The sequence below is a fragment of the Phaenicophaeus curvirostris genome, chromosome 6 (genome assembly GCF_032191515.1).
Source record: "Phaenicophaeus curvirostris isolate KB17595 chromosome 6, BPBGC_Pcur_1.0, whole genome shotgun sequence".
NCBI lineage: Eukaryota > Metazoa > Chordata > Aves > Cuculiformes > Cuculidae > Phaenicophaeus > Phaenicophaeus curvirostris.
Window position 1 is genome coordinate 54,093,629 of NC_091397.1, and position 27,283 is coordinate 54,120,911.

General features: G+C 43.9%; 1 protein-coding gene across 3 annotated transcripts in view; it reads right to left on the bottom strand.

Moving 5' to 3' along the window:
- Positions 1-21,579, bottom strand: part of CREB5 (cAMP responsive element binding protein 5) — a 261,316-nt gene extending 239,737 nt beyond the window's left edge. For 2 of the 3 annotated variants that reach the window (XM_069860224.1, XM_069860223.1), the window contains exon 1: positions 21,463-21,579. The gene's annotated coding sequence lies outside the window, so the exon portion shown is untranslated. The remainder of the gene's footprint in view (positions 1-21,462) is intronic. The other variant, XM_069860226.1, reaches the window with a different exon arrangement.
- Positions 21,580-27,283: the final 5,704 nt, after the last annotated feature.

Below are 27,283 nucleotides of genomic sequence, written 5' to 3' on the forward strand. Positions count from 1 at the left end.
CTCGATTCAATGACAGCCAAAGCTGCCATACTGCTGTGAATGTCACTAAAAGTAGTTTCTCTTAGCAACATGGTGTCCACTCGCATTGACACCCAGAATACTGTACATTAAATACCCTCATGCTCTGTAGTGGCCACTGCCCCTTCATAGCAGGAGTTTCCTTCCTACTTCCCACTAGAAGTGTACAGAAGTGAGAAACTATAAACCAAACGGTATTCTCTCCCAGTTGTCCTTGTCGTAGCCAAATGTGTTGCCTTCATAGACCTACTAGAAAATAGGAAATCAATGACAAATACTCAATCATTCCTTTCCTGTCTGTATTTGTTTACTCTGTGTATTTGTTTACATACTGTACTTGTTGGCAGATATCTGTTTACATTCCTTTTTATATAAACAAATTATTTCCTACAGGGAAGTGACTAATTATGCCTTTACTCATGCACTGCTAGTACATAGAGTTTCTTACCTGTGTTAATTTAAGGGTTCTGCACAAAACCAGTGTATATGGTAACACGTGCTGTGAAAAGCAAACTATGCAAAGCAACTAAATATTTACCAATAAAAGGACTCATTGCAATTGCATAGTTTGTCATAGACAGAAATCTGGCCTACAGCAGCAGTCTGTAGGTCCAAAGCAAATACGTTTTACTGACTGACCACTGACAGATCCACCTGACCACAGTGAGAGCAGAGTACGCCCAACACTACCTTCAATTTTCACCCATGTGACTGGCTTCACTTTGAAGTCTCACAGTCAGAACTGACCAATTCCCATGTATGCTAAGTAAACAGCATTATCAAAAGTACATACACGTATATACATAGTCTGCTAGAATGTCAGATATGTATTTTCTGTTCAGTCTGGCATAATAATAAGATATGCAGAATTATTTCACAAAAAAATTAAACACCCCTTGTCTCACTAGGAAAAATTTTCAATCATTTTCAGCATAGGCCAGCTGTTAGACTAGCAACTAGACTAAAATGTACACGTTACATGCTTCAGAACAGCAGTTATGCAAATACCAGCATCGCAGTCGTAGGCTGACTCCAGAGAGCTCCCTTTGCAGGGAGCCCTGGGATTGTATCTTGCCAGAGCTCCTTTGCAGAAAGGCTTCCAACACCAATCAAGTGGGTGGTGGATTTACAAACTACAACCTCTTGACATGAACAAATAATGTGACTTTACAGCAGTGAAGAATACAATGTCCTCTCTCCCATGTATTTCTCCCTCCCTCTCCTCCAGAGCTGAATCCTTCAAGCAGAGTAGAGTAACTGCAGCAGGTAATTACAAGTTATTATTGTTGCATTAGAGTGAGTAGCTATTCAGTAAATTAGTACATATTATTAACTAAACCTATTCATTTAAAGAACACAAGAATCAGCCTCAGAGCAGCAATTAACAGATTATTTCTAAACAGGTGTCACTAAGAGACTAAGTCAGGCTATCAATTTTCTGTAATTCACCAGTAAAATGCTGACTTCTTCTATATAGTAAACACAATTTAAGCAGATGGTATGTTCTAAAAAGGCAAGAGACCTATCCTTGAATAAATCAAAGCTGCTGAATGAGAAGCCTTACACTGATAGTCAGCAGAATTTGTGGAGCATCTCCTTAAGACTTAGGAGTGATTTACTACTACGCTAAGAGAACAAGCCCAAGATCTAAATCTTGCCAATTAAACTCCATGCACTCCTGGAAAAAAAAAAAAAAAACAAACACAGACCTCTTCTTTGTCTATACAAAAGAATTATTGATACCTATAATGCTACGTATTAGTGTATTATCACAAAAATATTAGGATCCCTGTTAACATATACAGTATTCTTAATGCTCCGTGGCAGGAACACATTAATTCACTGCCTTTTAATCTTGATTGTGCAAGCACTCTGTTCTCTGGGTAGTTTTCCTGCTCTTCAGTGAGATCTATACACCTCTGACTTGGAGTCCCTTGAGTTACTATTGCACACTTGCATACATGAAACAAACTTACAGACTAAAGATCTTGCTCCAGACCAAACACTGCTGCAGCAAATACAAAGATAGATGGAACGAGTGTAAAATTTACACAGGAGAAAAATGCTTTCAGTTGCTAAAAGCAACTCAACAGCTCTCTCTAAGCCACATTCCCTGTCTGGCCTTCTTGGGGAGGGGAAGAGAGCTTTTTCATCGCAGGTAGCATTCCCCTCCGAAACGGCGTGGACCGCTGGGCTGAGACCAATGGGATGAGGTTTAACAAGGCCAAATGCCGAGTCCTGCACTTGGGGCACAACAACCCTGTGCAGCTACAGACTAGGAGAAGTCTGTCTAGAAAGCTGCCTGGAGGAGAGGGACCTGGGGGTGTTGGTTGACAGCGACTGAACATGAGCCAGCAGTGGCCCAGGTGGCCAAGAAGGCCAAGGGCATCTTGGCTTGGATCAGAAACGGCGTGGCCAGCAGGTCCAGGGAGGTTATCCTCCCTCTGTACTCGGCACTGGTGAGACCGCTCCTCGAATCCTGTGTTCAGTTCTGGGCCCCTCACCACAAGAAGGATGTTGAGGCTCTGGAGCGAGTCCAGAGAAGAGCAACGAAGCTGGTGAAGGGGCTGGAGAACAGGCCTTATGAGGAACGGCTGAGAGAGCTGGGGGTGTTTAGCCTGGAGAAGAGGAGGCTGAGGGGAGAGCTCATTGCTCTCTCCAACTACCTGAAAGGAGGTTGTGGAGAGGAGGGTGCTGGCCTCTTCTCCCAAGTGACAGGGGACAGGATGAGAGGGAATGGCCTCAAGCTCCGCCAGGGGAGGTTTAGGCTGGACATTAGGAAAAAAATTTCACAGCAAGGGTCATTGGGCACTGGCAGAGGCTGCCCAGGGAGGTGGTTGAGTCACCTTCCCTGGAGGTGTTTAAGGCACGGGTGGACGAGGTGCTGAGGGACATGGTTTAGCGATTGGTGGGAACGGTTGGACTCGATGATCCGGTGGGTCCTTTCCAACCTAGTGATTCTGTGAATTTTCTTTTTGTTGTTTTTTTGCAAAGCCCGCGGGCAGCGCGGGTGATGCCCTCCCTCCCCCGCACCCTGCATCCCTGCATCCCTCCATCCCTCGCATCCTGCACTCCGTGCCCCGCACCCTGCATCCCTCCCTCCCGCATCCCGGGGCCGGCGGGCGGACAGCAGCCTCTGCTGGCGAGTGCGGGCAGGAGGGGCCGCGGCTCGGCGGGGGCTCGGCGGGGGCCGCTCCGCTCCCCTCCCCGGGGCAGCGCTCAGAGCCGGCAAAAGCAGCCTCGCCACGGCGAGGAGCGATGTTTTGCTTCCAAGCGTTGCGACTTTAAGGCACGGGTGGACGAGATGCTGAGGGACATGGTTTAGTGTTTGATAGGAATGGTTGGACTCGATGATCCGGTGGGTCTCTTCCAACCTGCTTATTCTGTGATTCTATGACTTCCCTGCTTCTGGCCATTTAAAAGAGGACGCCAGAAGTTCCTCTGGGCTTCCAAACTTTCAGCTAAAGAGACCTGTGAAACAACCAAACCCGATGTTTAGCCATGTGAAAAAGCATCTCTGAGGTGTGGGCAGATGTGCGTAGCCTGCAGTCAAAAAGCCTAGACAGCAAAGACAACAAACCCAGACTATTACTGCAACAAACTACAGCACATACCTAATAATTTTTTTTTTTTTTTGACACAAACCACATAATTGACAAGCCCTCACAAAGAGTAAGAGAAGATGCGCTCATAGAATCACAGAATCACCAGGTTGGAAGAGACCCACCGGATCATCGAGTCCAACCGTTCCTATCAAACACTAACCCATGCCCCTCAGCGCCTCGTCCACCCGTGCCTTAAACACCTCCAGGGAAGGTGACTCAACCCCCTCCCTGGGCAGCCTGTGCCAGTGCCCAATGACCCCTTCCGTGAAAAATTTTTTCCTAATGTTCAGCCTAAACCTCCCCTGGCGGAGCTTGAGGCCATTACCTCTCGTCCCGTCCCCTGTCACTTGGGAGAAGAGCCCAGCAGCAGAATACAGAGCAAGAGCCCACTTGAAGTTGCTGGAAAGTAATCCCAAGCCTTCACACCAACATATTCACTGCTGCCTTCATCTGCTGGTAAAAGAGTTGCTGAGTGAAGATCATTTTCCAACTGATGTGATTAGTATAAACAATTTTAGCCTTCATTAGCCACTATGTTTAGTTTTTCATGAGGGTATTTTTCCAGGCCTTTGGAAATGCAGAAACTCCAGGCTTCTTAGAGCAGAGTCCCAGCACAACAGCAGAAACAGCAGCAATCTGGTTTAATACCGTACCAATTTATTGCAAGATTATTTTTACCCCACTGGCACAGGAGAATCGCCTAATCTGAATAATTTATTCCACAAGGAATCACGATTGCTACACCACCAGCTAAAGAGAATGTTTAAAAATTAAAGGCATTTAATCATCTTGAAAGTAAATTTGTTTTAATAGGCAAAAAGTTAAAGTATAAACAACAGTATTATATTGTAAATAGCATAACAATGTTTACAGCCAGAAAAGAACTTGTCTTTCGACATAGAACACCTTCACTAACTTACTGATTTATCTGACTTAGCATTTTCCCTTTGCTTTGAAATTAAAGCCAATGTTGTTTTGGAGCATTCTTTTCATGATTAGAAAACCTACCTTATCTTACGGCAAATGAACTTTAGCCTGGAGATGTGGGAGGGGCTGAGAACCTCATTGATTGGATATTAACACATTTCCAGGCTTTCACCCTTCTTCCAATTCACCTGGAGCTGTTTCCTCTGAATTTTTTTCAGCAGCCTTAAGAGAGAGCACAGGAGGCTACCAGAAAATGCTGCTCGAGGAGCACAGAGCTTCTCTACTTATGAGTGTGGCCTGACAGAAAGGAAAACTGCATTTTCCAAGCTTGGTGGAAAGGAGAAGGGGAAGCTCGTGGGGAAGAAACACTCACCCACCTACCAAAACTGCTGCCATCACCGAACATCTCCAGAAACCTGCAAATGCTCCTTCTGCTCTGATAAACCAGTGCTTCCTGTTAGAAACACTGTATCATACCACAATTAGAGGTGATTTTGATGACCTTAGATTTGGGGGAATTCCCTGATCTATGTGCCACAGCTTGTGCCCAGGCAGGGAGCCCTGGCAAACCACTTTCCAAGAACACTGCAGGAAAAGGCAAGGCAGGCAAGGAATTTGCATTACCCCTATCCAGCAGATACCTGTGAAGGGAGGAGAGATGCATCCCCCCAAGACCTTGTAGGCCCCCTCAACCTAAGTCAAATGAGTGGCAAAAGATAACATAGCCCAAGCTCTTGACGAAGAGCCTCATCTCCCAGCAAGTCACAGGTTTCTGCTCCAGCTGATACAAACGGAGCACGCGGTCAACCACCACTTGAGAAAAATACCCAGAGTGACAAGCAAGCTCACAGCCAGGCCAAGCAGACCTCTCATTTCCAAGTTTGAAGCGATAATTACAATGAAAGCAAACAGTTTGAACAGAAAGCCCTGCGGCTGCATCTTTTCAGCCTCAACTTAGGTACGTGTGGAGGGGAAGCAGTGAGCTTCTCAACTGCTAACAGATTCGTAGCTGTAATTTCATTTGCATAAAGCTGACCCTCACACAGATACCTTACAGAAAACTTAAAATGCATTTTAATTTAACTCAATTCTCCCAACCAGGCTATGCACAAACAAAATTTAACAGTCAAAGGAATTCACAGAATCACAGAATTGTTTAGGTTGGAAAAGACCTTTAAAAGCATGAAGTCCAACGCTGCCAAGTCCACCACTAAACCATGTCCGTAAGTGCCACATCTACACATCTTTTAAATACTTCAAGGGATGGTGACTCAAAATTCATCTCCTCAGTCACCACACCCACAAGGATTCAATGGGGCTTTGTCTTTTTTTTTCTTCTTTTTTCTTAAATTTCTCCTTCTTTGACCTTTACCAACCACTCCAAGTACTCACTCTCTCTGTATTTACAGCTTCACAATCTTCTACACTCGATAAGAGTTTGATAGTTCAACAGAGAGACTTCCCAGACCCCAAACTGTAGGCTGGAGACAAAGCTGGGTGCCAAGTAGAATCTGACTAAGGAAACTGCCAAGCAGGAGTTTGATTTTAAGTGACAGTCTGCCCATCGTGCAGAGTCTTCTGTCACATCTGAACCAAACTGTAAAATCCATGCAAATCCTCCTTAGAGCATAATGCAACAAGAATGGGACATACACCGTTTCTAACATTGATAATATTTGAAAATCTTGAGCAAAAGGAAGCATGAAAACAGATGTGAAGAGAGAGAGCATCATACTTCCTACCCCCACCCTCCTCGCCACCCCAGTGCAGGCTCTGCATCATTTTTTTTTTTGCAATTGTAGGTGGAATTCCCCTTTAAGCCAGCACAAGGTTTTACACAGATGAGCAGTAGGACTTTTGCAACTGGTTTAGGGAGCAAAATAAAACAAACAAACAGAGAAGCACATATACAAGCTTATCTGACAGAATGTAAATCAGATGTTATTAATCATAGTCAAAACAGGGTAGAAAGGGGAAAGTAATTCCTTTCTACTCTGGTAGCACCTTACTTTTGTGGCTGAAAATTAAAACGTACAAATCCTAATACTGAGATCATTGTACTAAACTTGTGTTAAGACTTAGGTTTACTTTAAAAGGGTAACAGCTATCTAGCAGGGATGGATTCTACCAGCAAAGATGGACTTCATGGCTTTTTTCAGAGCCTCCACAAAACCCAAAGCAAATTTCACCCCACTGCCAGCTAGCCCAACCCTGGCTCTGCCCCACCTCGTGTCTCCAAAGCCCTCACTAGGTAAGTCTTCACTTTTCTCACTCCAAAAAAGGACGAGAAAACTGACTGCCAGCTCTTCCACCTCTCTGTTAGTCAGGATTTGTTTATCCCTCCCCTGCTCTGCCATGTTGGTACATCCAGGAACCTTACAACCTCTTGGGTCTCATTCTCTAGGGTTCAGTCTTAAAGAAACATTCTGCAAACACTTGCTCATCCAAGCAAGCACAGAACCCTTATTTTGCCCACCAGGTATGGCTTTTAATGTTAACATTTCTTTGAAGGCCAATTTGCTTGGTAAATTACTAGATGTCCCGTTACAAAGAGTTTGAACCAAATGGGAAGATGGAATTAAAAATGAAAATAAACCATAAAATTAAAAACATCACCCCAAAAATAAAAAAGGGCTTGTCTGCATGCCGAAAAATCAAGAGTGAGTTTGGCAAAGTGGAATATGCCAAGACAATCCTACACGTGAATTGTTAATGAATGAATTTTGGGGAGGTTGCAGGCACAGGAAACAATAAAACATCAGGAATAACATGCCAATGAAACCTCTTTTGCATTGTGCAGTGCTCCCTATATATACCTTTAGGTATTCTCAAGACAAGCATCATGCCTAAGTCCTCAGCCTCAGCTACCCATGCCACACACGTGCAGTAGTCATGTGGCTATCAGTTCCCATTAGGTAAACCAAATTGAAATTCGATCTCAGGACAGATCACTTCAGTCACTGGCTGCATGTGGTTGATTGACAGGCTGAACAGAAAGTGAAAACTATGTTAACACCAGGTTACTCTGCTTTCCCGTGTTTGGCGATAAGAGGAAAAATCCTTAAGATTTATTGATAAGTCTCAGATAGTGTTTTCTTCTCCCGTACTATGCCTATTTGCAACTGAAAGGTATGGCAGCAGTTTTTTGTAGGTCCTATGTACACAGAAATCATGAAAGAATGAGATGTAGTAACTGACAGAACCAGACCAAAAAATCATCGTCCATTGACAAAATCCCAGACTGAGACATTTTAAAGCTCCCTTGAAAGTTTTTTTCATTCATTTTTAGAGGATGCACACAGATAAAGTAACTAGACATCTTTTTAGAATTGCATTTTAGATACCTCTGGGATCTGTTTAAACTCTCCTGTACAATTTCTCAGCTTTTTAATTACTTCAAGAGAAAATATGTTTTCTCTAAACTCTAAGGTTTTCAATGTCAACCAAAAGGACTTTGTAGTTACTCTTTTGGCAAAGTGAGATTTTTGCAATCTGTTTTTTCAAATCAGAAAGCGGTGGCTTTTACATCTTAATTTGTTTAAAGAAATAGACAACACCAGCTCTCAATTAGAAGATCCGGAACTCTGACAAGAGGGGTAACCAAATTACCAATTCAATTCTTGCAGCAGCAAAAGTCATGAGCATCAGTCATGAAGCTCAAATGAAAGGGTCACACAAAAACTAACAGCCTGAAATCCTGTAACACTTGAAGCTGACCAAAATCCTCACAGATTCCGGTGGATGCATCAGTAGGCTACAATCTTGACAGAGAAACAACTTGGAGCCTTTTAATGCACGTAGTAACCACTTTCCCAAGGACATACGTTATCTACATATGATCACAGCCAGTCATAAACATAATTTTCTTTACGTTGTGGAGGAGGCATCTGAGCTGATTCACAGATGGTGCTCCCAGAAGATACAGACAAGCCACTGAGAGACTCTACAGCAGTCTTCTAATAATGCCTGCCTTTTACAGAGCCTGACCTCCTTTCACCTTGTTAAAAGCAGTAAGTAGTAAGTAATAGATCTTGTCAAAGGTTACTCTGTAGAATAACCTCTGGAGATATTAGATAGAGGTGTCCAGAGAAATACCACAAAAAGGTGCTGACAAGGAAACCAAGGGGATTATGATTAGGAAGTGTGAATAAGCTAAGGTTTCAAACATACTCAGATTTTGGTTAGAAATGCTGAAGCAGAGGAAGGAAATGTTCTACATACCATCAAGCCACCAAAAACACACTTGAAAAGACAAGTTAAAGAGCCATCACACGGAGATTAAGTACTCCACATAATTTAAGAAAAGCTGCAAGAAGGGCAATTCCACAGTTAACTAGAATAAGCAATAATTTCTTCCTCCCCAAAACCCCAGTATATCTCATGATAAACTTGAGAAATTAATTTGCTCAAAGGCAAATAAAAATTCTGTACCTGTAAAACATTATTTGTTCCTTCAGCTCCCTTTTGATCTATCCTTGAATATTCAAATTAATCTAACCTTTTTTCAGAACTTCTACCAATTAATTCCCAACAAGAGGTTTTCATTTAAGCAATTCACATTTCCCCTAAAGAAGAAATAACAAGACCCTAAAACCATAAGCCAGTAGCATAACCCAGAAAGGCTATTTCTCCATTTATTCCAGCTTCTGAGTTTAACTATAATGCAATAACTTAATTAAAAAAAAAAAAATCCAAGGTATTTCTGGTAGCATTCTTAGAGGACAGCCTCTACTAAACGTATTCTAAGTGAAGTCGCCACGCAAAAACATGGTTTATTTCAGCCATTTTTTTCTGATCCCATCAGTTGATGAAGACAATTTCACACTGCCCTGCAGGGCAGGCTGTCATCTTCTCTGTCCTAGTCAGATCAGACCAAGTCCTAGGAAATGTTCAGGAGATCTGGCCAGCGAAAGAACTCTATGTAGCCATTTGAAGTTCTCAACCAACGCAGCTTTGCAGCAGCTTGCCCCATCTTACGTGTGCAATGTTATATTGTGCACATGAGAACAGTAAAGAAATCCAAGCTCCTTAGACTAAAAGCAGACAAATAAAGATAGATAAACATAAAAATATTTGCATCAACCTGAAAGACTATTCAGCACCAAAAAAATTAAAAAGATTCATATATAGGAAAGATTTAGTGCCTCATGTCTTCCTTAATGTAAATCAATTTCCAAAGGACATATTGAAACTGAATATTTTGACTTTTTCACATATTTTCCTCCCCTTTCATTTTGGCTAAGGCTAGTCACAAAATTTGATCTGTAGCTTTGATCACTTTCAGACTTTCAATTTTTTAGTGAATTTCTTCATGTAAAAGTCTTCAGTGAATACTTGTTTCCCTCAAAAAAGAGTCACAAACCTGTCTGCACAGGACACATGAACTCACCTCCAAAGCCACTGCTTGCAGGACACCCACCTTAACCCTGGCAACTAATATTTGAATTAACTCAGGGTCTGATGGGGCTGCAGAGAAACCCTGTGGCCCAACTGTCTTCTCTGTACAACGGCAAGGAAATCCCCTCTGTGCTAAATATGGGCCTTGGCAAGAGACAAGAGGCTCTGTCAGGACCTTGTCACTTTAGAGGCCACCTCACATACTTGAGAGCACAGATGGCTTTAGGTAGAGTTGGTCGTTAAACGGAGAAATAAGCAGCATTTTAACGTGGGCACCAAAAAGATGACACTTTATAAGTATATATTTTGAAGACGGCTATTAGGAAGGCACTAGGTGCATGAGGAAAACACTACCCACACAACTATAAAAGGCTAAAAAAGTACTGCTATTTTCATTTTCATTTTACTCTTTCACCACTTTATCAAAGATCTGGTATTTCGATATCACTGAGCACTTGATTTTACCTTTACCTCCTCTAGCAATAAGCTACATAACACATTGTCATTTCTCATTTACTATGTACGCAGGAGTCTCTCCATCCAAACCAGCTTGCCTGATTGCAGCCTTGGATTTGCTCTTAAAATGCCGCAATGTCAAGCTATAACCAATCAATATTTTACAAAATGCATTCTCCACGTGATACCTGCCTATTTTGGGTGCTACAGAGCACTAAAGCCTCTGTAAACGTAGACACAAACAGTTTCCTGTCATAGACTGCTATTTTCTAAGCGCTGAGGCCAAGTAAGAGATTTGCTAGTAATCTTTCTTGGATTTTCTGAAAGCACCTGAACCCTGGTGGCTGGCAATTTTATTAGTGGGTAAAGGCATAAGGTGGCTTCCACTGCCACATTGGTATCTGCCGCGCAGTGCATGCAACAAAGCCACATGGCTCAGCAGCCCTCCCCATGCCACATCTTCCCCTGTTTAAAAAAGTGTTTCCTTGAAATAAGAGATATAACAAGGAGCTCATCATACACAGCACGCCAAACCAGCACTTTGCTGCAAGGCATTCTCAATACATTTAAGCTATCTGAAACCAACATAAGAAAGTGACATTGAAAATAAAAAAATCTATTTCTGTGACTAGCTTGATAAGATGGGCATCATTATATTTGTTCTTGTCCTTACTATAAATTCATTTAGCATTAATTATAATGCCCAAGATATTTCTTCTAGGCTTATTTGGTCTCTAAAAACTTTCAGTCTGCTGAAAAGCATTTAGCTGAGAGTGTATTGACTAAAAACTCTGAAATGAAAACTGGAAGACTGACAGCCGAGAAATAGGCTGTCCTAATATTTTGGAATACCAGCTTTTTGGCAGGGAAAAGTGTAAAGAATCAGACAGTGAGAGAGAGAGAGAAAATACACAACATAGCATCCTAACTGCTACAGAGGGAGCAATGTTTTCAAACAGTTTCCTTGTGTATCCTGCAAGCTCAACTCAATTTAGACCTCAGTAAGAGGTACAAGTAAAAGGCCACAGTATGGCAGCAAAACAAACTATCTGGAACCCTTCAATTTTAGGGTATAATTAAGTCAATTGACTCATCTGGGATTAATTGATTTTAACTATTTACGATGAAAAGAACCCATCAGAATTTTTCACCGAGGAACAAAAAAATGGGCAAGTGGCATGCACATCATTTCATAGCTTATTTTTCAGAGCACCTATTTGACTACATGTAGCTGCAGTCATTAGTCCCAAAGTTTTTTAATTTAACACTAAGGAAAAGAAAATCATTCCTGATAACATTAAAGAATACTTTCAATAGAATAAAATAGGAAGCTGTCTCCATATTTTGTGCGATGTAACAGAGACCAGAAATAATGTTCTCTGAAGCAGAATTTTTGTACTGTTAAGTTATGAGAAGAATATCAGCTCTAATTGTCACTCTTCATGTTGAAGGACTCCTTGAGGGCTACAGAAATAGAGCACATACTTTTTTAGCTCTGTATTGAAGAGATGGAGGGTATTTCGATCTTGAACAAAGACAGCTTTTCTCCCAAGATCTTGCTAGGAGTTTGAAATAATGAGGAATTAAGTTTCATCTCAGCAATTTTACTAAACTTTGGAGAAAAAGGACACAATGCTCCTAGTCACCAAGTGCCCTCAATGCCCATTGACTTTAATGGGGATTGAGATGGGTCCTTCTTTTAGTTGATACAGCACCTCGCAGAATTAGATCCAATCTCTTTCCCCCAAAAATGTATTTTTTGCATTAGCCAGCTGATTTTTATTTTGCTTTGACTAGAGGTGAAATTAATGCGGATGTTTTGGTTCTGACAACCTCCCTGTCAAATTATATAGTGACTTCTCGTGCTAAAACTTGTTTGTTTTCACACCATCATCACTGATGATCTCAGCACAGCAGTGCTCTGAGAATAATGGCTTAGTCAAACGCAATGCCAGCAGAAGGAACATAAGACAATGTGTGCTTATATAGGGCCTACATAAATAGTGCCTTTTTTAAATGTTTGGCAATGAAATAATAGTTGTAAGTTTGTTTCATTTTTTAATAAATTAACCTCTGGATTGTTAAGGGTCCAACCACACCACAGTCAGCTACAAAGCCCAAAACTTCTTGGTTCCATCCTCCTACAAAAAATTACATGCACAAGTTGCCTGTTGTGTGCCATTCATAAACAACTGTGAGCAATACCCTCAACACCACACAGTTTCAGAGAAGTCAATGGAATTACACCAATTTTAAAAATTACAGAGCTGACCCCACATATCCTGGGTCAAATGAAGAAAACTGGAAGTCAGTGTACATGATTCAGACTGGGGGAGGCAGGGGTTATACCCTGGACACAATGTATTTATCACTCTTTTCAAAGTTCTTTTTTAATTCAAAATTCCCCCTTGATTGTTGTTCAAAAAAAAAAAAAATAGGAATAGCTCTGGCCGTGACGAGATTTTTCCCTATTTCTGAAAGACTTCATCTGCTTTCACTTGCGGGTCAGTCCAGGAACTGTGCAGGATGCTTGAGTGGCTTGGGTCTCGCTTTCCAGTGCTGCAAACAACTCAATTTATTTAAACTTGCAGGGCAACATTGCACTTCTTTCCCCTCCATCTCTCTTGAAAACATACACAAAACTCCACGAGCAAAACATAACTGGAGTCTAAGGCGTTACTCTCAATTCACAACAGCAGCATCAAAAGTGAAATCACCTGTCATATTTAGGAGCAGAATTATATCCTGCCACATTTAACTGAAAATCTTGGTGAGCTTTCTGCCTGTGTTGTGCAAGCCTGAATCCAGAGTGGTGACTGTCACAGCCAAAGAGACACAGACAGATAGATGATGGAGAGTGCAGACTGCGCACCCACACATAAAGCGCATGAGAGGAAGGAGAGTGCACGGAAGGAATATTAATTGAGCACAAAATAAGTATTCTCAATATCCCCCTGCCTCCTTAAAAGTAGCCACAAGATGAGGAGAGCTACAAACGTGTTCATCTGGGGAAAACAGCCGTCCTTAACATGACATGTCAGGCTATTGCCTTAATAATGGGATTTGCACAGCGCACAACTGATAGGCTATGTTCAGAATAGACCCCGTGAATCTAATTTTCTTCTCAATGCAGTGTTACAGCAGTCGGTAACTCTATGGCTTTCAATAGAGTTGCTCCAGATTTGTATCGGGGTGAGTGGAGAATTAGGCTCTACTATGATATTTTTTAAACCCACAAGAACGTAATTCTCCTTATCCAGTCATAAAACCCAGGGCTCTTTTGATCCTTTCTACTTTCATAGAAGGTTATTTAGAGAAACTTGTATTTTCAAGATTCGCATCAAAATAGTTAAATTACTGCTTTCTCTCACTTTTTGTGATAAACCAGCAATTACTCAAATTTAACCTATTTTCACGCTTGAGTCCACACTCTGCTTTATTTGTGCTGAAGAATGAAAGAACAGTATGAGAAATGTAGAAAGTGGTTTAGTATTTACACCATCCATTTTTTTCCCCCCACTTGCTTCTTAAAATACTTTTTTTATTGCACAGCTAGTAAAAAACACAAATTGTCTTTATTTAATTACAGGTATAAAATAACCTTTACACGCTACACAGATATAGTTAAGGATATAGAAGTGAGAAAAGAAGGAAAATTACTTAACTTGTTTTTAACTTCAAAATCCCTTATTTTCCCTCATTTTGCACACTCTCGGGGAAATTAGGGAAGTCTCTAAAGATGTTGATCCTGATCGCTTCAGCCTTAAAATAAGAATGTGCAAATGCCTTCTCCCCTACCCACCCACCCCCTTATTACCAGCAAAAGGAGCTTCTTTTCTTTAAGTCACAAAAAAAGGAAATTAATGTGGGGTTGAAATCCTCACAAAGCCTTAACAAAGTTTTCTTCTTCCTCAAACATTCACTCAGTAATGAAGTTAAACAGTAGATAGTAAAAGATATTCCTGAACAAAGCAGTTTATTATCTTTCTTATACTCCATTGCTCAGTTTTTAGTTTCCTCAGTTTGTATTTTACTCCCATCCCAAGAAGTTTCCTATAGGTGAGGTATTGGCATGTCCAAATTTCTAATGCAGACAGTGCTTGTTTCTGGACAAGCACAATTCCAGGCTCTTTGCCATCACACATTCAGGTCACCTTTGGAGTTCCTGCTAGGCTCCTAAAAATATTTAGTAATAAATTCATTCACTGACCTGACTAGAAGCAAAAGCAGGCCAAGATTATACCAACCAGCTAAAATCACTTCTGAGTAGTACCTATGGGGACATGAATTCAGAATTTGAAAGCACAATGTAGTGTTATAGCTGCTCCATACAACACATCCTAAACCTAATCTCAGATTCCATTTGTTGTGCTACAGAGCCCCCTGTGTTGAGCATTACATACTAGCCAGCTTGACTTATATTTGACCAGAAGAAAAAAAATCATATTTTAAATCTAGGAACCACTGGTCTGTGTTAATTTCCCATACAAGCCAAACTAATTTCTTCGTATTTGCAAACAGCTCAGAAAAAAAGCTGGCTATGAACAACGCTGCCTTACACGCAATGGAAGAGTAACTGAAGCCACAAGCTCACAAAGTAAACTGGTAGAAAAAGCCACTTCTTCCTCTAAATTAGGAAATGATCAGCCTAATTAAATACATTTGTCCGATAATTCTGGTATTGAATTTAGGCAGTATGTTCAAGGATGACCAGCCTAAGCTCAGCACAACCCTGCACAGAAAACTTCAAAATACACTGAGTTTGGGACCATGCACTTCAATTGCATCAAAATGTTCATGGTGTGGTGGCACCTGAAGAGAAGGTCCTCGGGAAGGAAAGAATGATGTTTCAGAAAATACTGCAAAGGACAAAAAGTCAATAGAAACTGTTTGTGGAGTTTACGTGGGGTAGAGAGCTGAGATCAAACCAGTTCCTGAGCTAACAGAGGTCTCAGTGCCCTACTAAGAGTAATGAAAACATTCAGAGCCAAAGAAAAGCAGAATCAACTCCCGATGCTGGCAAAGGTAATAAAGGATTTGTGGTATTTTCCCCCAATTAAATTCAAATCTCATTTCTCCTGGCTTCTTCTAAAGACGTCGCTGTTTTTACCACCTGCTGAGTAGGGCTCTCTGGCCAAGTGGGGCTGCTCCCCACACCTTCAACTCACCTTAGGTGAAAGGGTGTCACGACAGTGACATGAGCGGTCTCAAAGGACGAGATTATTAAAATTGCACACCTAGACAAACACTGCTGATGACAACATTTCAAGGCGTGTATTTTGAAGCTGTGTGCCGGACTGACTTCCTGAACAAATTCCCACAAAAAAATATAGGACGGAAACAAGAACCAAAAGCAAAACATCTTTTAAGCTAAGGAAATTGTCATAAGCTTTCAATGTTTTACTTTGAAAACCCTACAGCCTTCAGCGAAATCCTTGGAAAATCTCTTCATGTTTATAAAATAGTATTTGATATCACCATCTAGAAGCCTACAAACCAGTGCAACCAATCCTTTCTCAACTCTCTAAGGGCAAACAACAGCTGCATTTCCCATGCGATGGCGAGTAAAAAAAAAAAAATGCTGATTCTCAGTATTTTTAATTACAGAGTAAAATAACACCTTAATGAAAAATAGAAGACGTACCATTATATTAAAGCATCGGGGTTACCCCTTCAACCTGAACCATGATAGGAGCAAACAATCAGCGCACAAACCAACAGAACAGCTCCTTGGATGTAACAAGACACAACAGCTTATATGCTTCAACAAGTCTTCTCACCACATCACTACAGTAATTACTTTACATACGTTATGTTGTGCTTGTTATGTACACCTGAGACAAATTAAATCATTTCTTTGATTGCATGTACAACTAGAAAGAAAAGTATTTCCATAACAGCAATTTGTTTTTACAAAGTCAAATCTACAAAAGCCAGTTTCTGTACTAACTGCTGTAACGTGGCTAATGTTCAAATACAGCACAACAACATATTGCCTGAGATCATTGTTTCATCTGTGCCAGAGACTACTACACCTTAAAAACTGTAAATTAGTATAGCAATATACATTCTGGTAAGAGTTAAAAATGTTTTCACAGTTCTTATTCCAAATTGTTGCTTCAAATTTGCAACCAACTTCAATCATTTCTCAAGGCAGAATAATGCAAAAGCCCTAAAACCACATTTTTTGGGCTAAAATCCTAAAAGCATTATAATTTGCAGAGCAGAATATATCAGAATATATCAGCAGAATATATTTCCCCTGGAAATTGGGGAGTGTTGGGGTGCGGGTGTTAAATAGCATACAGTGTGGAGAGAGGGAGAGGACAAATGAACAGAAATAATTGACATAACTTGGTAGGTTGTTGCCACTCTGCAGTTCCTGATCGGCTCTGCCATTAGCATTTAAGACTGACAGAATCTCAAAGGTTTTAAAATATTTCCACTAGGACTCTCAGGTATTCACCGCAGTGACAGTTGATACACAACAAGTTAAGCCAAAACAAATTTGGTTAGTATGAGATAACCAAACCCAAACCAAAGCTAAAAGAATCACTTGGGCATATGAAAAAGAACTGAAAGACCTGTCGCTTTATACACATGACCATATTCCAGCAACTGCACCTACTGAGTAGAGTTTTCCTGTAGCGAGTTACAAGAAAAGTCAGTTTTGTAGGCCTTGAGTAAAATTACTATTTTGTTCCAATAATAAATCTATGGTCCTTAATAATAAAAAAATTATTTAAGTAGAAACAGTTCCCCTCTTCTTTTATTGCAAAATCTTGTCCAGAAAAAAAGCTTCTAATAATAAAGGGTTCATAGGAAAGATGGTCACTGGAATTAAAATTAAGCTTGAAAGACTGCTAATAATAGGTATGAATCCTCAAAGCAACAGGTTTACAGAAAATCCAGAAAGTTAACTAACAGGTATTAGAGGCTTAGGACAACAAAGATTAGAGGACAAGTCTCTGATTCAATAAACTGTTTTAGAAGTAACAATAACCTTGCAAGAACTCTTCCAATATTTCAGCTTCTCGTGTCCTGATTAGGGGCACAGAGACAGGTTTTTAAAGGGGGCCTCGAGCAGACAAGTTAATAACCAAGTTTCAAATCTTTCAGCAAGACTTGCTGAGCTCACAGAGATTCTGCCCACACAAAACTGAAAGGTTTAGTATGAAAAGCTGCCTTCTGAAGGCACTGCAAGTTTGCCTCTCTCTTATCAGCTCCAGAGTGAACTCTAGCTCACACTGAAACAACCTTTTACAGAAGACTCCTCTGCAGTGCACAGGATAAATGTGAGCAACTGAAGTGTGCTTCAGGTTTTCAAAGTGAGAGATGGAACATGAAATTAAAAAGTACCTATTACACTTTGTCCATGAAAGTTGTCCTGATAAAGGGTGATATGAATAAAATAGTACGTACAGTCTTGCCTCTGTCTTTTCTTTTGATCTCTATACCTAGTTTGCTTCCCTTTACATTCCCTGGGTTAAATTAGCAGAGGTAGAGTTCAACAAATTGAAGCTGAACTATTAATGGATATTTTGGTGAGGGAGAAAGAGTTCTGTTCATTCTAGATGTGTAAAGTTTTTAAAATACTGGAATTTTAACTGCTGGAAGAGTGTATCCAATATTCAAGAGTGGCAGACAGAGCTTATTGCCTTTTTTAGATGAAATTACAAAACTTCTTGATTTTAAGCATTAGTCTCACTACTCCTAATGGCCTCCTATTAAAGGTTTAACAACAGGAGACTACAGCAGTTTATTTTTTTATGCCATAAAAGTTCATTATTTCTGTTTCCTGTCTCACTCAATTTTTTTATTTAAAGTTTTGAAACTTTGATGCTTGCACACAAACAGAAATCCCATCTAAGTTAGCGGGACAGCAGAAACATCCCTAAGTCTACGGGCAACACTAGATACCAGTTCTTCACAATCCACACATGATAAGAGTAAAGAGAAATCCCTGTTTAGTTATCATAAAAACAGATTCCTTACCATTTCCTGCAGAGTACAGTCCCGTCCAAGTTGTTTCGTTCAACCACTGTGCCAACTGCTCTTTCTTGTTAGCGACTAACTCTTTTTTAACTAACACCTCACTTTGCCAGTGATAGCTGGGCGAAAAGCTCCCCAAAGCTTTTAGGCTTCAGTAATTAAGGCCATCAGAACCGTACTTCATTAATGCACTATAAAACAGTCCAATCAAGAGTTATGTCTCAGTCTGTAGCTATTTGCCCCTCTCTCGTTTTCTCCTCCTCGCGCTCACCGCTTCTTTCAGTAAATGAGACTAATTTTTCCAGTAGCCTTTAACTCACTAGATGAACTGACGTGGAAAATGTGACTACAAACTCGTAGCACTGTCTAGCCTCCAACCCAGCACAGAATCAACTTTGTTGTAAATGTTGAAGGACACCTAGCAAGCTGCTACTTGCTAAGTTCATAACCCAGCACCACATACTCAAAAAGAACAGGACTGCGCCATCTAGTTAGCTGCCAGCAGGCTCTGCTCTGCCTGTTGGGAGCAGATGCCTCGGGATGCAGGACTTGAGCACTTGGGAATGTTCAGTTTCTTAAAGACTGAATTGGGTTGTTTTGGTTTTTTTTTTTTTAAGTAAAATATCACTACTGAGATAATCCACATCTAGTGGATATGGGAAAATTTAGGCTATAATAGCGCAGCGAACTTCTACATCTATCTTTGATTTACAAGATAAAAGCAACTTTTAAATTAAAGAGCCTTTCTGCTAATAGAGCTTATTATGCCAGAGACAGGAATGATTTTCCTAGAAAGTTGTCCCTGTGTGCATGCCTATTATCTTTGCTTTCCCCCTTCCACTAATGAGCATTTATCTAAAGAGCCTGTTAATCCTCTGATGCGTGCTTCTGGTCAGAGGTAACAGTTTGAATAAAACCGCTAATCACTTATCACTAATCACTGATCATTAATCACACTTTTCCCTAGTGCTTTGCGACCTGTACAGCTCCCCTTAGGATTAAGGAGTCACAAATAAGAATTTCAGCCTTTTTTTTTTTTTTAATAAAGAATTTCAAGCTTTTGATACAGACAACCTCATTCACTGCATAAAAGTTACAAAATACCGACTTGGGGACTTTGAACACTGTCCACTCCTCTCCTGAGAATAAACCAAACTCTTCTGAAAGGCAAAATCCCCCTGAATTACGCTCTACCTTCCACCTCTCCATTTTTTTTCAGCCCTGGTCGTGGATTATTTCTGCGTGACACTTTCTTACAAGAAAGTTTTCCTCCTCCTCCTCCTCTGTTACCTGCGCTGCTGCTTGTCCGAACGGGGCAGGGAAGGGAAGGCTGCTGCAAGCCAGCGGGGGATCTCAAGAAAAGCTCAAGCAAGATGCATCGCAGTAATTAGCCTCTTTCCGTTTAGGCTTTAATTTCATCTAGCTAAACACCGTTTCTCACTGATAATATACGGAAAGCTTCTGATCTCGCCGCTTGCAATACTCCTAATATCGTATATATAATAATAATAAATAATAATAATAAATATAATCATAATAAATAATAAAAGAACATAAACAAACGGACACTTCATTTTTCCTTTATTCCTACCCGCATCTTTGAACAGCCTCTCCCATTCCCACTGCAGAGCTTACACGAAGCCCTGGAGGCGAAGGATCGCTCACCGCGCTTGGCCATAAATAATAGAGGAGCAGGAGTTTAGCGAGTATTCCCCTTACACCCCCGAAGCTCTTAACCGTCCTGCGAACTTCGCTGGGGAGAGAGAGAGAGACCCCTGGGAGAGAGGAGAGCGGCGTGGAGGCGGGGGGCGGCTCGGAGCCGGGTTGAGGAGCGCCGGGGCCGCTAAGGGTGAGCGGGGAACCTCTGCGGGGCCGCCCGGAGCATCGGAGCCGAGCGCGGCCCGGGGGGAGCCGCCCGCACCGCGGAGCCACCGCCAAACTCCGCCGCGAGTTTCGGGGCTGCCGGGACCGCGGCGGCGGGGAGACCGCGGGGTCCCTGCCCGCACCCCGAGGCAGCTCCGAGCGAGGAGCCTACTTGCTCCGAATGGGGAGCCCTTCCGCACCCCGAGGCAGCTCCTAGCGGGACCCCTGCCCGCATCCCGGGGCGGCTCCGAGCGGGGTCCCTGCCTGCTATGAATGGGGTTCCAGCCCGCACCCCGGGGCAGCTCCGAGCGGGGTCCCTGCCCGCACCCCGGGGCAGCTCCGAGCGAGGAGCCTACTTGCTCTGAATGGGGAGCCCTCCCGCACTCCAGGGCAGCTCCTAGCGGGACCCCTGCCCGCACCCCGGGACAGCGAGGAGCGAGGATCCTACTTGCTCTGAATGGGGAGCCCTCCTGCACTCCAGGGTAGCTCCTAGCAGGTTCCAGCCTGCAGCCCCGGGGCAGCTCGGAGCGGGGTCCCTGCCCGCACCCCGGGGCAGCTCCGAGCGGGGTCCCTGCCTGCTCCGAATGGGGTCCCTGCCCGCACCCCGGGGCAGCTCGGAGCGAGGAGCCTACTTGCTCTGAATGGGGTCCCTGCCCGCACCCCGGGGCGGCTCGGAGCGGGGTCCCTGCCTGCTCGGAACGGGGAGCCTTCCCGCACCCCGGGGCGGCTCCGAGCGAGGAGTCTACTTGCTCTGAATGGGGAGCCCTCCCGCACCCCGGGGCAGCTCCTAGCGGGATCCCTACCCGCACCGAATGGGGTCCGTGCCCGCATCCCAGGGAGGCTCAGAGCGAGACCCCTACCCGCTCTGAATGGGGTCCCTGCCCGCACCCCGGGGCAGCTCCGAGCGGGGTCCCTCCCGCTCCCTCCCATCCCCAGCAAGCGCCGCGCAGCCACTTTCCCAAAACTCCTGGAGGTGCGGGAGGGGAGCCCGGCCGCCTGCCCGCCCCTCTCCCCGCAGCACCCGGGGAAAGCGGCGGAGGGGAGAGCCGCGGGGCCGCCCCCTAGCCCCTCGCCGCCCCGCACGGGGCGGCGAGGGGCTAGGGGGCGGCCCCGCGGCTCATCCCCTCCGCCGCCTGCCCCCCGGTAGCGCTGCGGGAGCTCCGGGCGCCTCCGCGGGGGCCGCCCCGTATTTTTAGGAACTTACCGCCCGGCTCGGCGGGGACGGGACCGGCGGCGCGGCCGGAGGAACCACGTTGGACTGAGGGACGGTTACAATACGTTCTATTTAGAGAAGCATTACATCACCCTCCGTGACGTCACGTGGGATTCCTGAACTTCTAAATCATTGCGGGCCGGGCCGGGGGGGGGGGAGTTGGGGGGGGGGGGGGATGGGGGGAGGGGGGGAGGCGCTTCGTGGGACCCGGCCCCCGGCTCTGCGGGGCGGAGCGGGGGTGAATCAGCCTGGAAACAATGTTCCGCGGGGTTTGCCCCTCGAGCCCGGGCCGCTGGGGCTCGGGCCGGCGGACCCCAGCTCCTCGGGTTGGGTTTTTTCACCTGGGAAGCGGTTAATAAAGAGCGCGGCGCCCGAGGAGGAGTCCTGCGAGGATGCACCAACACCTGCTTCAGGTGTGCCTGGTCCACGCCTGTCCACCTGCTTCACGTGTGCCTGGTCCACTCATGCCCATCTGCTTCAGGTGTGCCCGGTCCGTGCAAATCCCATCTGCTTCAGGTGTGCGTGGTCCACGCATGTCCAGCTGCTTTAGGTGTTCCCGGTCCACTCATGCCCACCTGCTTCAGGTGTGCCCGGTCCGTGCAAATCCACCTGCTTTGGGTGTGCCTGGACCACATGTGTCCACCTGCTTCACGTCTGCCTGGTCCACGCGTGTCCACCTGCTTCAGGTGTGCCCGGTCCATGCAAATCCACCTGCTTCAGGTGTGCCCGGTCCGTGCAAATCCACCTGCTTCAGGTGTGCCTGGACCACATGTGTCCACCTGCTTCAAGTGTGCCTGGTCCACACGTGTCCACGTGCTTCAGGTGTGCCCGGTCCATGCAAATCCACCTGCTTTGGGTGTACCTGGTCCACGCATGTCCACCTGCTTCAAGTGTTCCCGGTCCACTTATGCCCACCTGCTTCAGGTGTGCCCGGTCCGTGCAAATACACCTGCTCTAGATGTTCCCGGTCCACTCATGCCCACCTGCTTTAGGTGTTCCTGGTCCACTCATGCCCACCTGCTTCAGGTGTGCCCGGTCCGTGCAAATCCACCTGCTTTGGGTGTGCCTGGTCCACGCGTGTCCACCTGCTTCAAGTGTGCCTGGTCCACACGTGTCCACGTGCTTCAGGTGTGCCCGGTCCATGCAAATCCACCTGCTTCAGGTGTGCCCGATCCATGCAAATCCACCTGCTTTGCGTGTGCCTGGTCCACGCGTGTCCACCTGCTTCAAGTGTGCCTGGTCCACACGTGTCCACGTGCTTCAGGTGTGCCCGGTCCGTGCAAATCCACCTGCTTTGGGTGTGCCTGGTCCACGCGTGTCCACCTGCTTCAAGTGTTCCCGGTCCACTTATGCCCACCTGCTTCAGGTGTGCCCGGTCTGTGCAAATCCATCTGCTTCAGGTGTGCATGGTCCACGCATGTCCAGCTGCTTTAGGTGTTCCTGGTCCACTCATGCCCACCTGCTTCAGGTGTGCCTGGTCCACGCGTGTCCACCTGCTCTAGATGTTCCCGGTCCACTCATGCCCACCTGCTTTAGGTGTTCCTGGTCCACTCATGCCCATCTGCTTCAGGTGTGCCCGGTCCATGCAAATCCACCTGCTTCAGGTGTGCCTGGTCCACATGTGTCCACCTGCTTCACATGTGCCTGGTCCATGTGTGTCCACCTGCTTTAGGTGTGCCTGGTCCACTCAAATCCACCTGCTTCAGCTGTGCCTGGTCCACACACCTCCACCTGCTTAGGTGTTCCTGGTCCATGTGTGCCCACCCCACACTTGTCTGCCTGCTTAGGTGTTCCTGGTCTGCTCATGCCCACCTTCTTAGGTATGCCTGGTCCACTTGAATCCACCTGCTTCAGCTGTGCCTAGTCCACTCAAACCCACTTGCTATGGGTGTGCCTGGTCCACAGGAGCCCACCTGCTTCAGGTGTGCTTGGTCTAGGCATGCCCACCTGCTTAGGTGTTCCTGGTCCACTCATGCCCACCCCTTTCAGGTGTGCCTGGTCCATCACTGCTCACCTGCTTCAGGAGTGCCTGGTCCACGTGTGTCCTGCCGGCAGGGCTCAGGTGGTGGGGCAGACCGAGGGGCGCTGCGGCAGGTGGTGATAGAGTGTTAACTGATAAAATCAGAGATTTTACTGCTTTTTCAACAACTACCATTCTGCATCTGGTTGACAGGGTGCCTGTAATTCTCTGGGACGATGACCAGTGGCAAGTTTATTGCTTGTTCCTGTCTATTGCTCCTTCAGTGCCTTCTTTTCTGGGTTTTCTTGTATTAAGGTCGTTTCCTCAGTCTCGGCCCAGTGCTCCTCAGCAGTCTCTCCAGCACCTGTCTGGAGGTTCCTTTAGCACCTAACTAGTTATCGAAAGGGCATTCTTATCAAAGATACACATGATAATTAACTGGATTTAGCTGCTGATTCGTGCCAGGAGATATGACTCAATTTCGATGCAGTGTTCTAGCACCTAAGCCTAGAATGACTTTGTGACGCAGCCTCAGTGTTTCGAGGTTGGGTCTTAGAATCTACAACAAATTACTTGGTCTGGTTTTTCTCCGATGCTCAATTAACAGGGGAGAGAGTAATGTAACATATACTGCCAAAATCAAATCAGGAACTACTTTATAAAAGGCAATAATACAGTGCTTTACTCCTAATAATACTATTCTTTCGCTGGCTTATATTAGACTATCTAATAGCCATCCTCAGCTTTTAACAATTCACCGGCACTTTCTGCAGGATTTAAGCAGATAGAAGCAGATCCTATCAGTGACTGATGATAGGTTTTGAACTCATTTAACTACTTAGGATAAGGCTCAATGATGCTGTCATTTTAAGCCTTCGTTTTGTCAGGTATTATCCTTGGAAACTGCCTTACTGCTAAACCTCCTAAAATTATAAACTACAGCGATGACTAAACTAATAATTGCAGTTACTTCTGTCGCACAGGAAGGATTTTTAAAATACAGAAACACTGCACTTTTTTAAGGCCATGACAAAAAAGAGATTTAAGTGCGGGAAGCAGCTCTGCATCTGTCATTGAGATTTCATCATATAATTTATGTACTCGTGCTTCTTACAGAAGCACAGCCAGGACTGTGGCTGATAGATGGGTTTTCTGGAGTAGGCACAGCTTTTTTTTTTTCTCCAGGTTTCTCAATGAGACCAGGCTGGAACTGGCAATGGAGAATTCAGATGCCAGCCAAGGGCACCAGGGCCCAAATCCCCCAGGTACCTGCATAGTAAGAATCAGTTATGGCAAATTTGACACAGATAAATGCAAACAAATGCTAGGTGAAGTATTGGCCATAGTTTTATGCTATCAGTCTAGTAGTGATGCTTTCTTATGAATTATATTGTAGACTCAGTGTGACTTGTACTCACATAATAGTGAGTAAATAACTGGACCTGTTTTGCGTGTGCGCTGTGCTTCAATTTCATAAATTTTGTTTGAAGTTCCTGACTTGAATATTCTGCATGTCCTTCTGCCCTGTGCAGAGTGTCGTGCAAAAAGGCATCCTAAAAGCAAGATGAGCAAGACCGCCGCATTAGTCAGATCAGTAACTTTACATGCCACCTACCTATTTGGACAGATCTCTAGCACTTGAAGAGAGAGGCAGCTTGCAGCAGCGGTTTGTGTGTCTGCAGCTGGGAGGGTGGTGACAAATGCTTTGATAGGTGGTTACATCGGTTTTCACTGACAGCAAAGCAGAGAGATTCTGGATTCCTGAAATGAGTCTCGAGTCCTGAAGGAAGACTCTTGACTCTTGAAATGAGCTGTAGCGCTGGCGAGGAATGAGTACAGAATAAAGTCAGCAGTTCCTCTCGGGTTTAAATCTGCTGCAATATTGCTTCTCCCCATGCCCAACTTCTGCTTCACTTGTCACCCTCAGCTCCTGTCCTCCTCCCTCTTCCAGCTTTTTCCATGCCTATTTCTGCTTTCCTCTTGCCTGTTACCAACCTCCTCTCCATCTTAAGGCAACTGATCTCTGATGGGGATGTGAAAAGAAGCACTGAGAGATGCAGCTTTGTTTTATTCTACATCCACTTCAGCGCCTGGTTCCTGAGCAGCTCACCGAGGAGAAAATGCCTGAGAACACTGACCAGAGAAGAAACATTGAGAAAACGTAATTGCTGAGTTCTTTTGTGATGCAGACTGCAGGGATAGGACAAGAGGAACTCCCATGCCTGAGAAGTTACTGCTTTTTTGGCTGAGCTGATGTCAGCTGCGTGTTGTCACTGTGAAGAACAACTCTTTCGCATGAACTCCTGTGAAGGTGGCTCAGACTAGTCTATTCTACTCTGTATGCAGACCCAGTTACCACAGCTCAGCTGACAAGCCGTAACTTGAGAGGATGCTCAGTATGGGGGACAAATCTGGGCAAATCTTAGAGGAGAATCAAAGACACGCCCTGTGACATGGAGACAATCATTCTGCACAACTTCAAGTTCCTGCTCCAAAAGCACTAGGTGTTCCCAGCAAAGAAAAGCCTCGTGAGGTTTGGGATAAAGATAGGCAAGGAAACTTACCTTTTCTGGAATATTGTTTGTGGAATGACTGACTTTTGGAAGCAGCTTTCCAGAATACTCCTGCCTAGGGGCAGGCATCTGGCATGGAAAATTCTATCCTGAATGGTTCAAAACTTGGCAAGATTTTAGTGTGACTGAAGAAACTTAGAATGAAAAATACTGAGCAATCTACTACATGAGGCACTACCTGTTTTATCTATAAAGTTGTTTCATATCTAGTTGAAATTCAGGTAGAAAGTCATATGCTGCTTTTCTATCTTTATACTCAGGCTTTTATAAATTTGCTTTCTTACAATGGCAAAATCCCTACTTACTTTTCTGTATTGTATGTTCTAAAAATGGTTCCCAGATAAATCTTTGTCATTTTTATTCTTCAATTATAAAATACTGAAATAAGAACATATTCTTTACAACAGTAGCTTAATGGGTATGAAAACTACTCAGACTTTTGCAGTGAAATGAGTTAAAATGACATTTTATTTGACTGATAGTAAATGACAGGAGTGCTGTTTCAGCAAACATGTAAAATTTTTGTCATATCATTGAAATCATTGGAAGTAAAGATATTAAAATAATTGTATGAGTTTTATATGTCAAATATCAGTCTCAGTAAGACACTACTGCTGCCACAAAGAATTAATATTTACTGCTGGCACAGCTGAATATTTTACATACCCATTCCACCTGTAACATCATTAACCACGTGTTTAACTAAGCTGCTGCCAGCGTTGAGTGTTGCTCTTAACTTTAGCACTTGCAATTATCTTGTTACAAGGACTTTTCAGTAATATCTTGTAGTCTAATCAAACAGTAATTTATTTACCTCCTCACATGCTACTAGACACTTCAGATCTCCACATTTATCACAAGAAACTACCTGCAAAAAGTAAAAAAAAAAAAGTCATTCAGTGCTCTGTTCTCCTTAGTAGAGATCTAAACCACTCACACAGAAGTGAAGCCTTAGAAATAAAATTATAAAGGGAAAAACTGATTCCTAGACCTTAACATACGCTTTAATCCATGATCACAGTAAAATGCATTTTAAGGGGAGCTACAAATTATGCTGTTTAATGTATAATAATCCTAGTAATATCCTGAAGAAATGCAAATCTTGTGTTTTTATTTGACACTTGATTTCTTAATTATTACATCTCTCTCTGGTTCTCATCTGTACTTGTTTTAGTAAAGGGAACCAAGTACTCTCTATGGCTTCAGGGTCTCGCTAGAAAGTACCACATTAGTCTTAAAGCTGAGACAGAAATTGGAGAATAAGCAGAGCGAACCAGAA